Source organism: Ranitomeya variabilis, chromosome 8 (assembly GCF_051348905.1).
Source record: "Ranitomeya variabilis isolate aRanVar5 chromosome 8, aRanVar5.hap1, whole genome shotgun sequence".
NCBI classification, from domain to species: domain Eukaryota; kingdom Metazoa; phylum Chordata; class Amphibia; order Anura; family Dendrobatidae; genus Ranitomeya; species Ranitomeya variabilis.
The window spans coordinates 10,536,195-10,554,474 of NC_135239.1; the positions used below are offsets into that span (position 1 = coordinate 10,536,195).

Below are 18,280 nucleotides of genomic sequence, written 5' to 3' on the forward strand. Positions count from 1 at the left end.
CGGACTTGCGCAGCCTGGTGAGCCGTATTCCGGACTGAGGACCCAGAGAGCTTCAGTAAAGAGGTAAAGAGACTGCAACCTGGTGTCCTCGTTATTTTCCGCGACCTGCACCCCACAACTGCACCGCTACAACATCACTTATTGCACCGGACGTCCCCCACTGACGGACAGGGCCACGGACCGGGTCTAGCCACCGTGACAACCCCAGGACTGAGACCTAGAGGCCCGGCTCCGGGTACCCCTCGGCCCTGTGGCGGTGTGGGGGCGCTCCAGCTGTGCCATATAGTGCTCTGCACCGTCCATTATTGCCCCATAGCTGTGCCATAGTGCTCTGCACCATTATTGCCTCATAGCTGTGCCATACAGTGCTCTGCACCATAATTGCCCCATAGCTGTGCCATATAGTGCTCTGCACCATTATTGCCCCATAGCTGTGCCATATAGTGCTCTGCACCATTATTGCCCCATAGCTGTGCCATACAGTGCTCTGCACCATTATTGCCCCATAGCTGTGCCATATAGTGCTCTGCACCCTCCATTATTGCCCCATAGCTGTGCCATACAGTGCTCTGCACCATTATTGCCCCATAGCTGTGCCATACAGTGCTCTGCACCATTATTGCCCCATAGCTGTGCCATACAGTGCTCTGCACCATTATTGCCCCATAGCTGTGCCATACAGTGCTCTGCACCATTATTGCCCCATAGCTGTGCCATACAGTGCTCTGCACCATTATTGCCCCATAGATGTGCCATATAGTGCTCTGCACCATTATTGCCCCATAGCTGTGCCATATAGTGCTCTGCACCATTATTGCCCCATAGCTGTGCCATACAGTGCTCTGCACCATTATTGCCCCATAGATGTGCCATATAGTGCTCTGCACCGTCCATTATTGCCCCATAGCTGTGCCATATAGTGCTCTGCACCGTTATTGCCCCATAGCTGTGCCATATAGTGCTCTGCACCGTCCATTATTGCCCCATAGCTGTGCTGCTGCTGCAATAAAAATAATAAAACACATACTCACCTCTCTTGCTTGCAGCTCCTCGGCGCCATCTTCCCGGCGTCTCTCCGCACTGACTGATCAGGCAGAGGGCGGCGCGCACACTATATGCGTCATCGCGCCCTCTGCCTGAACAGTCAGAGTGGAGAGAGAGAGACGCCGGGAAGATGGAGACAGCGCCCGGCGTGTGGAACGAGGACAGGTGAATATGTAATACTTACCTGCTCCCGGCGTCCCGCTCCTTCCCCCTGCCTGTCTTTGGTGCTGCAGCCTCTTCCTCTGTCAGCGGTCACCGGCACCGCTTCATTAGAGAAATGAATAGGCGGCTCCGCCCCTATGGGGGTGGAGCAGCCTATTCATTTCTCTAATGAGCGGTCCCACGTGACCGCTCAGGGGAAGAGGCTGCTGCACCCGGAGACCGTGGGACGGGCAGGGGGAGCGACAGGATCGCCGGGACTAGGTAAGTATGCCTCAGCGCCCTCTCCCCCTCACCCGCCGACCGTGACTCGAGTATAAGCCGAGGGGGCACTTTCAGCCCAAAAATTTGGGCTGAAAATCTCGGCTTATACTCGAGTATATACGGTAGATAATAGATAGATAATAGATATATACACTCACCGGCCACTTTATTAGGTACACCATGCTAGTAACGGGTTGGACCCCTTTTGCCTTCAGAACTGCCTCAATTCTTCGTGGCATAGATTCAACAAGGTGCTGGAAGCATTCCTCAGAGATTTTGGTCCATATTGACATGATGGCATCACACAGTTGCCGCAGATTTGTCGGCTGCACATCCCAAAGATGCTCCATACAAGGCAGGATGGATCCATGCTTTCATGTTGTTTACGCCAAATTCTGACCCTACCATCCGAATGTCGCAGCAGAAATCGAGACTCATCAGACCAAGCAACGTTTTTCCAATCTTCTACTGTCCAATTTCGATGAGCTTGTACAAATTGTAGCCTCAGTTTCCTGTTCTTAGCTGAAAGGAGTGGTACCCGGTGTGGTCTTCTGCTGCTGTAGCCCATCTGCCTCAAAGTTCGACGCACTGTGCGTTCAGAGATGCTCTTAGGCCTACCTTGGTTGTAACGGGTGGCGATTTGAGTCACTGTTGCCTTTCTATCAGCTCGAACCAGTCTGCCCATTCTCCTCTGACCTCTGGCATCAACAAGGCATTTCCGCCCACAGAACTGCCGCTCACTGGATTTTTTTTCTTTTTCGGACCATTCTCTGTAAACCCTAGAGATGGTTGTGCGTGAAAATCCCAGTAGATCAGCAGTTTCTGAAATACTCAGACCAGCCCTTCTGGCACCAACAACCATGCCACGTTCAAAGGCACTCAAATCACCTTTCTTCCCCATACTGATGCTCGGTTTGAACTGCAGGAGATTGTCTTGACCATGTCTACGTGCCTAAATGCACTGAGTTGCCGCCATGTGATTGGCTGATTAGAAATTAAGTGTTAACAAGAAGTTGGACAGGTGTACCTAATAAAGTGGCCAGTGAGTGTAGATAGATAATAGATAGATAATAGATATAATAGATAGATAGATAATAGATAAATAATAGATAATATCCCCAAGTTATAACCAAACCAACAACTTTCTTCTGTAAACCGAAAGGAAGTCATCATCGCTCCAGAATGTTCTTTTCTGACACTTGCAGCATTTAATGGCCGATATGAAACAGATAAATGAAACTATTTATACAGGAATGTTCTGGAGATAAAGTCTAATTAGCGCGGCTTTTTGTGCTCACCATTAGAATTCTGCTAATGAGCCGTATCTTGGATTTGTAGCATTTTTAATTCAGAAGCTTTATGACATCACCTATGAATACTTTATATGATGTAGTTTTCTAGATTTGCTTCTCAATGTGATGAACATGAACGATCCGCGCGTCTCCTAACTCCAGGACAGAATCTGTGTATGACCCGGGCCGCTGCTATCACCCGGGCCGCACCTATCGCCCGTGGGGTTTTCTTGTGAAGAACTGCACCAAAGGGCTTTAATAAAACAGTTTGGCTACAAGAAGGTCACGGCCGGTTACATTTTTGATGAAGTTTTGAGTGTTTGGATGGAAATAATCCCCAATAATCCATAACTAAACGGACAGTGGAGAATTTCTAAAACTGTCAAGGGGGATATAAAAAAACACAAAACATTATACTGAACTCAAAATTAATTGTATATGGCTGAATCATGTTCTGTTATCAGGAAACTTCCAGCTGCTCATGAAAAATGAGGGCAAAAAATAAATTCAGGAAATGCCGCCATATTGTGTCAATGTCACCAGCGGCATACGTATACATAGGCAATGTTCCCATGAGGAGTTTATGGTGAATGTTTGATGCTGTTCATTTTCACTGCACAAAAAAACCTCATTGTTTTACAGTTCCAGCAAAATGGAAGGGATTTATCGAAAACGCTCTGAAATCTGCAACATTTCAACTTCTCTTGCGGTAAATCTGCATTTTATGGGTGGATTTTACCCAATTGCATAAGTTGTGGAAAATTGACATACAAAAAAACCCACAAAGTCCGCACATGACTGCACCAAAGTTTTATCAAATATCTGGAACTATCAAAAACAAAGCAGCTCAGTGTAAAACCTTACTGCAGTGTAAAAAAGCGAGCAAAAAAACCGCAAGTCACCTAATTAACATAATAGGAACAAAAATACTGTGTAACATCTGCAACATTAAAATCTCAGCATGGGAACGGAGCTAAAAACTAATACAAGAAAATCCAAAAGGCAATAAAAACTATTTTCCCCAACATTCTCTTTGGAATAACAGGAAGTAAATGTCGCTTTAATTCCTATTCCCAGCATCCTCTATTACCAAGTATTTTTTTATCGCCTTATGTATCATTTTTGTCTTTTATTTGGTTGTTTTTTTTTGTTTTATGATATTTTTTTTTTTTGCTCCACAAAGCTGTATACATTGTTCAGTACAGAAGCTACAATCGATATCACCGTCATGATATGATCCTTGGGTTATCAATAGATGCAAAAAGAAAAAATACAAAAAAATACCAGGATAAATATAAAATAATTCTTACTGAAAAAAATTGACATTGTGCACATGCAATATCTGGACCCATACGTACGACCACGTAGTATGACCACGCATATTCTGCACGTAGCATAGCCTGCTCCTGACAACCTGCTCCTGACAACCTGCTCCTGACAACCTGCTCCTGACAACCCACCTCTGTCACTTAGGAGTAATCTAAGCCCCTCATAGTACATGAAAGCAGGCCTGGATGGCAGAGAATACATAGGAGGGCGGCAATAAGTGAGGCTGGAGCAGGAGGCGCTGCCTCCGCACAATTGACCTCCTGAGGCTAAGTCCTCTTTGAGAAGCCAGCTTTGGGATCTACTACCTCTGATTTGCATTGATTATCTCCACTTGAAGGGATACATTTAAATTTTTCTGGCAGAGCGGTGAAGATATGGAGGGACGGGAGGGGGGGAGAGTCAAGAATGAGACGTTGGGAGAAAAAAGAAGGATAAAAAAATAACAAAGACGGTTTTCTGGGAAAGATCTCGCCATGTAATGGAGCCCAGCCGCAATCTGTGAAGAGCTACAGTGCCCTCTACATGCCAACTGCATAACGCAACCACATACTTCACTGATGAAAAAAAGGCATTAAAATAAAATGTATCCGACGCCGAGTAAGACGAGAAAAATGATCCAGTCATTAAAAAGTAACTGATCTAACATTAATTGTGATTTTTTTTTTCTTTTTACACTCTGTGTGTGCAGAATATTAACCTTTTATCACAGAGAGCGATCGATACAAATAAACGACTTTTCCTTGCAATGTTTATTAGTTAAGAAATCCAATTTTTTTGACACCAGATTTTACATTTGTGCAATTCAGATTTTGCCGTTATAATTCTAGCACATGAAAATTAACAGTAGAACTTAATAATTCCCTCTGTATCCGACAATGGTTAAAGAAGATTTGGTTACAATTTTTGATAGTTTGTTACTTGCAATATCAGCAGGATACAGTGGATTTTGTGTTTCCTTTGCAGCTTGTTTAGTTTGTATTTGTGTTTTACTTATTTAAATAAATTGGATCAGACACCCAACTGGCAACATTGTAGCATTGCATTGTTTAGCAAGTTGGTCTTCCAAACAACACTCCATGTCCAGACTTCATAATCCACACTTCAGTGTCATGAGATTTTAAAGGGATTTTTCACTTTCAGGAAAACTTTAAAGCAAAAAATAAGGAGTAACATCTTGAAGTGTCGGCTGGAGGAAGATGAAACACTTCTCTTAATATGTTGGGTGGATCTTTTGCTGCTTCTCAGTGACTTAACCCTGCTGTTCTGTTCGGGTCATAGTGACCCGAACAGACTTTTTGCGGCCCTGTAGATTTTTTTCTGTAAGTCTCTAAAACTTGAGACTCCTTGACTTTTCCTCATTTGGGGGGACCTACATATGAGTATATATATATATTTTTTTTTTCGTTTACTTTTTGCTACACGAAAAAAGTTACACTAGTTCTGTTCGGGTCATAGTGACCCGGCATCGTTTTTTACAGCTGTGAGGCCATATTTTCAGTGAAATAAAGGACTTATAACCTCAGTTGGGTCTATTTATTGCATCTACTATTGTATATCAATTGATTTTTTTCCTAAATTATTTCAATGGGGTCGTACGCGCGCTCTACCGGGGGTATGCATTGAGATCTGCGCACCATAAAAATGGCTTTATATTGATTATTTTTGGTGCGCAGTCTATTCTAAAATGTAGAGTGCATCCGGAGAGATCACTAGGTGTGCACTACACGTGTATATTTTGCGCAGAACGGACTGCTCAGAACGCGCTGTCTAAGACGGTTTTTGTTTGTAAATCTGAGCTGTAAAGTCTTGCAAATAATTTTTTTGGCTAAGTAAGTCTGTCTTCCTGGCTTATCTGCTTGTTTTCAGAAGTTTTCAAAATGTTTGATTTGATTGTTTTGATTTTTTTTTTTTTTTACAAAAAATGTGTATTTTTCTATTTTCGTTTTGCTCATTGATCTGTTTTTTCAGAATAAAAACAAAAAAAAAAGATTTCTGTTTCATTTTTCTTTTTTTTACTACCAAACATGTTCACAAACAGTCTAGTAAGCAAAAAGTTATAAAAAAAAATGAGTTAGAGTGTCTAAAATCAAGGTTTAATAAGCCGGGTCATAGTGACCCGAACAGAACTAGTGTATAGTAAATGCGAACAGAACAGCAGGGTTAAATTATGATACATTTTTTGACTAAACTTTTTGAAAAGTTGTCAGAGCTGGCCACGACGGTCATAAAACCAACAAAAGTCTCAAAGTCTTTGAGCAACTTCACGTTCCACAAACATTTTGGAAATTTCAAAATGTTTTATGGAATAATTCTGTGTAAGGGCCTGTGCACATGGTGCGGATTTGACGCTGCGGATCTGCAGCAGTTTTCCATGCGATGTACAGTATAATGTAAACCTATGGAAAAGCAAATCCGCAGTGCACATGCTGTGGAAAAGTCCGCGCAGAAATGTTTTATACCTGTTCCTTAAGGCCGGTTTCACACGTCAGAGGCTCTGGTACGTGTAGTGACAGTTTTATCACGTACCGGAGACACTGACACACGTAGACCCATTCACATGAATGGGTCTATGCACATGCCTGCGTGTTTTCACGGACCGTGTGTCCATGTGCAAAACACAGAGACATGTCCGCTTTTCTCCGACAGCACGGTCCGCAAAGCGTCCCGCATACGTGCACACGGAGAACAGTGTGCTCTCTCCTCCGTGTGCACGTACCGCCCGCAGGAGAGACAGCGCTAGAGTTAAGCTCTGTCCCCTGCGTGTGGTGCTGAAGCCGGCATTCATCCCTTCTGTCCTGCTCGGCTGAAAGCAATGCTTGCAGGAGAGAAGGGATGAAAGATCAAGTTTTTTTTGTTAAAAATAAAGTAGGGGTGGAGCCGCATATTCATCACTGTAATGAGCGGTACCACGTGACCGCTCACACAGGACAAGCTGCCGGCGCTGAGAGGAGGCATCGCGGGAGCTGGGTGAGTATTTTAATGCAAGCGGGCGGGCGCACAGGGGGTGTGAGGCGGGAGGTGACCCCAAACTTTATTTTTAACAAAACATTTTTTTTAAAAATTGATCTTTCATCTCTTCTCTCCTGCAGGGGAGAAGAGATGAATGCCGCGTTCAGCACCACACGCTGGGGACAGCGCTTAGTATAGCGCTGTCTCTCCTGCACGGTCCGTGTGGTCCTCAGGCAGCACACGGGCGGCACACGGCTGCCACACGTGTGCCACACTGATGTGCCGCGTGAGCACACGGACACAGATAACTCCGGTACCATTTTCTCCGGTACCGGAATTATCTGGACGTGTGAGACTGGCCTAATAGGAATCCGCTGGTGTAAAAACTCAGGTGAAATCCGCACAAAAACTGCACAAAATCCGCAGAAAATCTTTGGAATCCGCAACGTGTGCACATACCCTAAAGAACCAAGGCCTCTGGGATTATCACTAATATAACGATAATACACCTCAGCTGCTGCAGAACCTCAAATACATATATTTTTTGCTTCAGAATCTCTTTAGATTTAGACTGTCCAATAGTGATTGAATGTTTTGTGATATCTTGTAGCGCAAGCAAATTATTATAATAAATAGTTACTGCAATGATTAAAAATAAGTATCTCAATAGATAAAAGTTCCATTAAGATCCGATTATTCCCAGTGCATAATAAACAATCATATGTTATAAATCAATAAATAATAGCAGTGATAGTGATCAAAAGATCAAATACTGGGAGCAATAGTAGTTAATTATAATGTTAGTCAGTATGGAAAAAGGTTAACCATTTAAATATAAAAAGTGCCAGTGTGCAATATTATTATTATTATTTATTATTTTTATTATTCATTTTTATAGCGCCATTTATTCCATGGCGCTTTACATGTGAAATACGGGGCAAATATAGACAAATACATTAAACATGAGCATAAACAAGGCACACGGGTACATAAGGAGGGAGGACCCTGCCCGCGAGGGCTCACAGTCTGCAGGGGATGGGTGATGATACACTAGGAGAGGGCAGAGCTGGTTGTGCGGCGGTTCAGTAGGTTCAGGATCACTGCAGGCTGTAGGCTTGTCGGAAGAGGTGAGTCTTCAGGTTCTTTTTGAAAGTTTCTATGGTAGGTGAGAGTCTGATGTGCTGGGGTAGAGAGTTCCAGAGTATGGGGGAAGCGCGGGAGAAGTCTTGGATGCGGCTGTGGGAAGAAGAGATGAGAGGGGAGTAGAGAAGGAGGTCTTGAGAGGATCGGAGGTTGCGTGTTGGTAGGTACCGGGAGATCATGTCACTGATGTATGGAGGAGATAGGTTGTGGATGGCTTTGTAGGTCATTGTGAGGGTTTTGAACTGGAATCTCTGGGCGATAGGAAGCCAGTGAAGGGCTTGGCATAGGGGAGAGGCTGGGGAATAGCGGGGAGACAGGTAGATTAGTCGAGCAGCAGAGTGTAGGATGGATTGGAGTGGTGCCAGAGTGCTAGAGGGAAGTCCAGAGAGTAGGAGGTTGCAGTAGTCGAGGCGGGAGATGATAAGGGCATGCACTAGTGTTTTTGTGGTGTCACGGTCAAGGAATGCGCGGATCCGGGAAATGTTTTTGAGTTTGAGGCGGCAGGAGGAGGCAAGGGCTTGGATATGTGGCTTGAAGGAGAGGGCAGAGTCGAGGATCACCCCGAGGCACCGGGCGTGTGGGACTGGGGAAAGTGAGCAGCCATTGACATTGATGGATAGGTCTGGTGGAGGGGTAGAGCGAGATGGGGAAAGATGATGAATTCTGTTTTGTCCATGTTCAGGTGTAGAAAGCGAGCAGAAAAGAAGGCTGAAATAGCAGACAGACAGTGAGGGATTTTGGTAAGTAAGGAGGTGAGGTCAGGTCCGGATAGGTAGATCTGCGTGTCATCAGCATAGAGATGGTACTGCATACCGTGGGATTCTATGAGCTGTCCCAGACCGAAGGTGTAGATGGAGAAGAGTAGGGGTCCTAGAACAGAGCCTTGAGGAACACCGACTGACAAGGGGCGAGGTGAGGAGGTGGTGTGACGGAGGGAGACACTGAATGTCCGATCTGTCAGATATGATGAGATCCAGGAAAGGGCCAAGTCTGTGATGCCAAGAGATGAGAGGATTTGTAGCAGAAGGGAGTGGTCCACAGTGTCAAAGGCAGAATACAGGTCCAGGAGAAGGAGGACAGAGTAGTGTCGCTTGTTCCTGGCAGTTAGTAGGTCATTGGTGACTTTAGTTAGGGCAGTTTCAGTTGAGTGATGGGAACGGAAGCCAGATTGTAATCGATCAAAGAGGGAGCAGGAGGAGAGGTGAGAGGACAGTTCAAGATGGATGTGTTGCTCCAGCAATTTGGAGGCATAAGGAAGAAGAGATATCGGGCGATAGCTAGACACACAGGATGGGTCGAGGGAGGGCTTTTTGAGGATGGGTGTGATCTTGGCATGTTTGAAGGATGAGGGGAAGACACCTGTTGTGAGTGAGAGGTTGAAGAGGTGCGTTAGGGTTGGGATGAAGACCGTGGAAAGGTTAGGGATGAGGTGGGATGGGAGCAGGTCGAGCGTGCAGGTGGTGAGGTGTGATCTTGACAGGAGGGTGGAGAGCTGATCTTCTGTCATGGTGGAGAAGCTGGTTTTGGAGGAGCAGGGTTGAGTAGCTAAGAGGGGCAGTGGGTGCTGTGGGCCAAAGCTTTCTCTGATCGTATCGATCTTCTGTTTAAAGAAAGAGGCAAAGTCTTCAGCAGAAATGAGAGGGGAGGGAGGGGGTGCAAGGGGACGGAGTAGAGAATTGAAAGTGTTGAAAAGCTGTTTAGGGTTGTGAGACAGGGAGGATATGAGAGATGAGAAGTAAGTTTGTTTTGCGGCAGTGAGCGCGGACTTGAAGCTGGCGAGGGACTGCTTGTATGCGGTGAAGTGGTCAGCAGAGCGGGATCGCTTCCATCTTCGCTCAGCGATCCTGGAAGCCCGTCTCAGTTCTTTAGTCAGGCTGGTCAGCCAGGGCTGCCTGTTGACTGTACGAGTTTTGCTATGCATGAGCAGGGCGGCCGAATTGAGTGTTGCTGTTATTGTGGCGTTATAAAAAGCAGCAGCAGCATCTGTGTCATGAAGCGAGGCTATGTCGGTAAGAGGGAGAAGGGACTCAGAGAGTGATTGTAAGTTGAGATGTTTGAGATTTCTGCGAGGGAGTTCGTGGAGTGGGGGTTACACACTAGGAGAGGAGAGGGAAGAGAATGTCAGTAGGTTGCGCAGACAAAGTGCCATGAACATAATCACTTGCCAGGAGAACACAGACCCAGGTGTTGGACCCGCACAGCCCGACGCGTGTTTCGCCTTAGCTTTGACGAGGGAGACTCAATGATCTTATGAAATAATAAAATATATATTTTCTTCAAGAAATGAAGTGTGTATCATATGTTTAGCTTTTTTTTTATTGATAGATCGGGCGATTCTGAACACGGCGATACCATATATGTGTAGATTTGATTTTTTTTTTAATTGTTTTATTTTGGATGGGGCGAAGGAGGGTGATTTAAACTTTTATATATATTTTTTTTCATATTTTTAAAAACATTTTTTTTTAACTTTTGCCATGCTTCAATAGCCTCCATGGGAGGCTAGAAACTGGCACAACTGGATTCAAATGCAGGTGTGCTATGAACGCCGACCACAGGGGGCGCTCACAGCAGGTCGGCATCGCCATCCTGAAGCATCGCCGACCCCCGATCATGTGACGGGGGTCAGCGATGCGCTCATTTCCGTCCAGAAGCGGTAGTTAAATGCTGCTGTCAGCATTTGACAGCGGCATTTAACAGGTTAATAGCGGCGAGTGAATCGTGATTTCACCCGCCGCTATTGCGCGCACATGTCAGCTGTACAAAACAGCTGACATGTGGCAACTTTGATGTGAGCTCACCGCCGGAGCCCACGTCAAAGGGGGAGACACGACCTGCGCAGTAATAGTACGGCGCATGTCGTGAAGGGGTTAAACCAAAGTATGAGAAGGAGGGGAATTAGCACACATACAAAATCTAGCAACAGTGTCAGATAAATTATTATTATTATTATTATTATTATTATTATTATTATTATTATTTATTTCTATAGCACCATTGATTCCATGGTGCTGAACCTGAGGAGGGGTTACATACAAGTTACAGATATCACTTACAGTAAGGAAACTAACAATTACAGACTGATACAGAGGGGCGAGGACCCTGCCCTTGGGGCTTACATTCCACCAAAACGCTTCTCAAACAACAACCACAAACCGCTATCTCCTAACCATGAATGCCAACAAAAAACGAGCAACCAGAAATCCCTTATAGAGAGACAAGCACTATAGGGTAAATCAGAAAACCAACAGGAGGACACAGAGTGCAAAACAGGTCTCGTAAGACATCACATTTTATTTCAATATTTAAAAAAAAAAATTAAATATATATAATCAGATACAGTGTAAGTAAGATTCAAGCAGAGTATTCATAAAAAAGGGTGATGCCAGTACATACTTACAAAAATAAATAAATTTTAAAACAGAAATATACATATATGACAATATATGAACAGCTGGGCCTAAAAATAAGAGCCCCTAAAAATATACCCCTAGTCAAGGACAATTGCTATGACTATTACTAAATCCATTTTAGCCAAGAAAAAAGAATAAGTAAAGTACTTACATCAAGTTGGTATGTAGATATGTAGGGGTAAAGTACATATGTGCTGGCCCACCAGCCCCAATGCACGTTTCACCCAAGGTTTCATCAGGGGGCGCCTCTCCAAACCCTCCAAAAAAGCATTCCAAAATTTATCTGGATTCAATTACTCATACATATACTTAGTTATAAGTGCTCTCGGTAGCATTGTGGTGATATTTAACCCTCAAAAAATTGTTAAAAAAATTGATCGGCATTATATTGCTCATCCATAGAACATTACATCTTCTTGGGTACATTTTCAGTGGTATCTAACCCTCCCAAAAATTGTTCAAAATTTTTGTTGGTATTATATTGCTCATCCTTAGAGTATTACTTACATTTCGGTGGTATCTACCATTCAAAAAAATTGTTCAAAAATGTATTGGTACTATATTGCTCAGTCATACAGTATAACGTGTTCTTAGTTACATTTTCGTGGTATATAACCCTCAAAAAAATTGCTCAAAAATGTATGGGTATGATATTTGTTGTGAACTCTGTTTTTGGGCTCCCTCTTGTGGTCACAAGTGGTACTGTGTGAGTGCTGTCTTTGGGCTCCCTCTGGTGGCTCTTTGTGTCATTCTGCAGGTCTGAGGCTGGTTCAGCTGTCTCGTTATCTGTTAGCTGGTTTCCTATTTAGCTCACCTGGACTTTCAGTGGTTGCCTGCTGTCGATGTATTCAGTGCTATTTTGATCTCTCCTGAATCCCTTCGTTATCAGTCTCGCCAAGAGAAGCTAAGTTTCTGTTTGGTTATTTTTTGCTAATCAGTGTTCAATATGTTTCTTGGTTATTTATTTGTCCTTGTCCAGCTTGCTAATATGTGATTTCCTTGCTTGCTGGTAGCTCTAGGGGGCTGAGTTTCTCCCCTCACACCCTTAGTTGGTGTGGGGGTTCTTGTATTCTCAGCGTGGATATTTTGTATAGGGTTTTTTACTGACCGCACAGTTCCCTGCCTGTCTTCTGCTATCTAGTATTAGTGGGCCTCATTTGCTGAATCTGTTTTCATTTCTACGTTTTGTATTTTCCCCTTACCTCACCGTTATTATTTGTTGGGGGCTTCCTATATCTTTGGGGTCATTTCTCTGAGGCAAGTGAGGTCTTACTTTCTCTATAGGGGTAGCAAGTTTCTCAGGCTGCGTCGAGACGTCCAGGAATTTAGGCACGTTCACCGGCTACCTTTACTGTGTTTGTTAGGATCAGGTTTTGCGGTCAGTCCAGTTACCACCTCCCTAGAGCTCGTTCTATGTTCAGTAACTTAGCTAGTTCATTCTGTGATCCTCAGTCACTAAGGATCATAACAGTACAGCAGGCCAAAAAAGAGTTTAATGCATCGCAGAACTGGGATAAGAGAAGTCCTGAGTACAATTTTTTTTTTTTTCCTCTCCCTTTGCTGCAGTCTGTCCAGCTTCTCTCATCCCCTTAATCTCTGGGTGGCTTTGAGTTCAGCTGCAGACATGGATATTCAGAGTCTGACTTCTAGTGTGGATCATCTTGCTTCAAGGGTGCAAAGCATTCAGGATTTTGTTGTTCACAGTCCTATGTCTGAGCCAAAAGTACCTATTCCTGAGTTGTTTTGTGGAGATAGATCTAGGTTTCGGAATTTTAAGAATAATTGTAAATTATTTCTTTCTTTGAGACCTCGTTCCTCTGGTGATTCCGCTCAGCAAGTTAGAATTGTTATCTCCCTGTTACGTGGCGACACTCAAGATTGGGCTTTCTCCCTGGCGCCAGGAGATCCTGCATTGCTGAATGTGGATGCGTTTTTTCTGGCGCTTGGATTGCTTTATGAGGAACCTAATCTTGAGAACCAGGCAGAAAAGGCCTTGCTGGCTCTCTCTCAGGGCCAGGATGAAGCTGAGGTGTATTGTCAAAAATTTCGGAAATGGTCGGTGCTTACTCAATGGAATGAGTGTGCCCTGGCTGCAAATTTCAGAGAAGGTCTTTCTGAAGCCATTAAGAATGTTATGGTGGGGTTCCCCACGCCTGCAAGTCTGAATGACTCAATGGCTTTGGCCATTCAGATTGATCGGCGTTTGCGGGAGCGCAAATCTGCGCACCATCTGGCGGTGTTTTCTGAACAGAGACCTGAGTCTATGCAATGTGACCGAATTCTGACCAGAATTGAGTGGCAAGATCATAGACATCAAAATGAGTTGTGCTTTTACTGTGGTGATTCAACTCATGTTATCTCAGCATGCTCTAAGCGCGTAAAAAAAATTGCTAAATCTGTCACCGTTGGTACTATACAGCCTAAATTCATTTTGTCTGTTACTTTAATTTGTTCTTTGTCTTCCTATTCGGTTATGGCTTTTGTGGATTCAGGTGCTGCCCTGAACCTGATGGATTTGTCGTTTGCCAGGCGCTATGGTTTGGTCCTGGAGCCTTTGGAATTCCCTATTCCACTGAGGGGAATTGATGCTACACCATTGGCTGAGAATAAGCCTCAGTATTGGACTCAAGTGACCATGTACATGACTCCTGTACATCAGGAGGTGATTCGCTTTCTTGTGCTGCATAATTTGCATGATGTTGTCGTTTTGGGTCTGCCATGGCTGCAGGCTCATAATCCAGTTTTGGATTGGAAAGCTATGTCTGTTTCAAGTTGGGGTTGCCAGGGGATTCATGGCGATGCTCCTTTGGTGTCAATTGCTTCTTCCACTCCTTCTGAGGTCCCTGAGTTTTTGTCGGACTACCAGGATGTATTTGATGAGCCCAGATCCGGTGCCCTGCCTCCTCACAGGGATTGTGATTGTGCTATAAATTTGATTCCTGGTAGTAAGTTCCCTAAGGGATGACTTTTTAATTTGTCTGTACCAGAACATGCCGCGATGCGGAGTTATATAAAGGAGTGTTTAGAGAAGGGACATATTCGCCCGTCCTCCTCCCCTCTTGGTGCAGGATTCTTTTTTGTGGCCAAGAAGGATGGTTCTCTGAGACCTTGTATAGATTATCGTCTTCTAAATAAAATCACGGTCAAATTTCAGTATCCTTTGCCATTATTATCTGATCTGTTTGCTCGGATTAAGGGGTCCAGTTGGTTCACCAAGATAGATCTTCGTGGTGCGTATAACCTTGTGCGTATTAAGCAGGGGGATGAATGGAAAACAGCATTTAATACGCCCGAAGGCCATTTTGAGTACTTGGTGATGCCTTTTGGACTCTCTAATGCTCCTTCTGTGTTCCAGTCCTTCATGCATGACATCTTCCGAGAATATCTGGATAAATTTATGATTGTGTATCTGGATGACATTTTGGTCTTTTCTGAGGACTGGGAGTCCCATGTGAAGCAGGTCAGGATGGTGTTTCAGGTCCTGCGTGCTAATGCCTTATTTGTGAAGGGCTCAAAATGTCTCTTCGGAGTACAGAAGATTTCCTTTTTGGGTTTTATTTTTTCTCCTTCTACTATTGAGGTGGACCCAGTCAAGGTCCAGGCTATTCATGACTGGACTCAGCCTACATCTGTTAAGAGTCTTCAGAAATTCTTGGGTTTTGCTAATTTTTACCGTCGCTTCATTGCTAATTTTTCTGGCGTGGCTAAACCCTTGATGGATTTGACCAAGAAGGGTTCTGATGTGACTAATTGGTCTCCTGCGGCTGTGGAAGCCTTTCGGGAGCTGAAGCGCCGGTTTTCTTCGGCTCCAGTTTTGTGTCAGCCTGATGTCTCTCTTCCTTTTCAGGTCGAGGTTGATGCTTCTGAGATTGGAGCAGGGGCTGTTTTGTCGCAGAGAAGCTCTGATTGCTCTGTGATGAAACCTTGTGCTTTCTTTTCAAGAAAGTTTTCGCCTGCCGAGCGGAATTATGATGTTGGTAATCGGGAGTTGTTGGCTATGAAGTGGGCATTTGAGGAGTGGCGACATTGGCTCGAGGGAGCTAAGCATCGTGTGGTGGTCTTGACTGATCACAAAAATCTGATTTATCTCGAGTCTGCCAAGCGGCTGAATCCTAGACAGGCTCGTTGGTCGTTGTTTTTCTCCCGTTTCGATTTCGTGGTCTCGTACCTGCCTGGTTCGAAGAACGTGAAGGCTGATGCTCTTTCTAGGAGTTTTGTGCCTGACTCTCCGGGAGTTTCAGAGCCAGCTGGTATCCTCAGAGAGGGAGTGATTTTGTCTGCCATTACCCCAGATTTGCGACGAGTGCTGCAGAAATTTCAGGCGGATAGACCTGACCGTTGCCCACCAGAGAGACTGTTTGTCCCAGATAGATGGACCAGCAGAGTTATTTCCGAGGTTCATTCTTCGGTGTTGGCAGGCCATCCTGGGATTTTTGGTACCAGAGATTTGGTGGCTAGGTCCTTCTGGTGGCCTTCCTTGTCACGGGATGTGCGTTCCTTTGTGCAGTCCTGTGGGATTTGTGCTCGGGCTAAGCCTTGCTGTTCTCGTGCCAGCGGTTTGCTTTTGCCTTTGCCTGTCCCGAAGAGGCCTTGGACGCACATTTCCATGGATTTTATTTCGGATCTTCCAGTCTCTCAGAGAATGTCTGTCATCTGGGTGGTGTGTGATCGTTTTTCCAAAATGGTCCATTTGGTGCCCTTGCCTAAGTTGCCTTCCTCCTCCGATTTGGTTCCTCTATTTTTTCAGAATGTGGTTCGCTTGCATGGCATCCCTGAAAATATTGTGTCTGACAGAGGATCCCAGTTTGTGTCCAGATTTTGGCGGATTTTTTGTGCTAAGATGGGCATTGATTTGTCTTTTTCGTCGGCCTTCCATCCTCAGACGAATGGCCAAACCGAGCGAACTAATCAGACCTTGGAAACTTATTTAAGATGTTTTGTTTCTGCTGATCAGGATGATTGGGTGACTTTTTTGCCATTGGCCGAGTTTGCCCTTAATAATCGGGCTAGTTCTGCTACTTTGGTTTCGCCTTTTTTCTGCAATTCTGGTTTTAATCCTCGTTTCTCCTCGGGTCAGGTCGAGCCTTCTGACTGTCCTGGGGTGGATTCTGTGGTGGATAGGTTGCAGCAGATTTGGAACCATGTGGTGGACAATTTGAAGTTGTCACAGGAGAAGGCTCAGCGCTTTGCCAACCACCGTCGCGGTGTGGGTCCCCGACTTCGTGTTGGGGATTTGGTATGGCTGTCTTCTCGGTATGTTCCTATGAAGGTCTCCTCTCCTAAATTCAAGCCTCGCTTCATCGGTCCTTATAAGATTTTGGAAATCCTTAACCCGGTGTCATTTCGTTTGGACCTCCCAGCGTCATTTGCCATTCATAACGTGTTCCATAGGTCTTTGTTGCGGAGGTATGTGGTGCCTGTGGTTCCTTCTGTTGAGCCCCCTGCCCCGGTGCTGGTTGAGGGCGAATTGGAGTACGTGGTGGAGAAGATCTTGGATTCTCGTGTTTCTAGACGGAGGCTTCAGTATTTGGTTAAGTGGAAGGGCTATGGTCAGGAGGATAATTCCTGGGTTGTCGCCTCTGATGTTCATGCGGCCAATTTGGTTCGTGCCTTCCATGTGGCTCATCCTGATCGCCCTGGGGGTTTTGATGAGGGTTCGGTGACCCCTCCTCAAGGGGGAGTACTGTTGTGAACTCTGTTTTTGGGCTCCCTCTTGTGGTCACAAGTGGTACTGTGTGAGTGCTGTCTTTGGGCTCCCTCTGGTGGCTCTTTGTGTCATTCTGCAGGTCTGAGGCTGGTTCAGCTGTCTCGTTATCTGTTAGCTGGTTTCCTATTTAGCTCACCTGGACTTTCAGTGGTTGCCTGCTGTCGATGTATTCAGTGCTATTTTGATCTCTCCTGAATCCCTTCGTTATCAGTCTCGCCAACAGAAGCTAAGTTTCTGTTTGGTTATTTTTTGCTCATCAGTGTTCAATATGTTTCTTGGTTATTTATTTGTTCTTGTCCAGCTTGCTAATATGTGATTTCCTTGCTTGCTGGTAGCTCTAGGGGGCTGAGTTTCTCCCCTCACACCGTTAGTTGGTGTGGGGGTTCTTGTATTCTCAGCGTGGATATTTTGTATAGGGTTTTTTACTGACCGCACAGTTCTCTGCCTGTCTTCTGCTATCTAGTATTAGTGGGCCTCATTTGCTGAATCTGTTTTCATTTCTACGTTTTGTATTTTCCCCTTACCTCACCGTTATTATTTGTTGGGGGCTTCCTATATCTTTGGGGTCATTTCTCTGAGGCAAGTGAGGTCTTACTTTCTCTATAGGGGTAGCAAGTTTCTCAGGCTGCGTCGAGACGTCCAGGAATTTAGGCACGTTCACCAGCTGCCTTTAGTGTGTTTGTTAGGATCAGGTTTTGCGATCAGTCCAGTTACCACCTCCCTAGAGCTCGTTCTATGTTCAGTAACTTAACTAGTTCATTCTGTGATCCTCAGCCACTAAGGATCATAACAGATATTGCTCATCTACACAGTATTATGTGTTCTTAGGTACATTTTGGGGGTAGGTAACTGCTAAAAAAAATTGTTCATAAATTTATCGTTATTATATTGCTCATCCTTTGAGTATTGCATCTTTTTGGGTACATTTTGGTTGTATATAACCTTCAAAAAAATTGTTCAAATTTTGTTCGGTATTACAT

General features: G+C 44.7%; 1 long non-coding RNA gene across 1 annotated transcript in view; it reads right to left on the reverse strand.

Annotated features, from left to right (window-relative positions):
* Positions 1-18,280, reverse strand: part of LOC143788316 (uncharacterized) — a 335,194-nt gene that overhangs the window by 172,460 nt on the left and 144,454 nt on the right. The window lies entirely within an intron of this gene.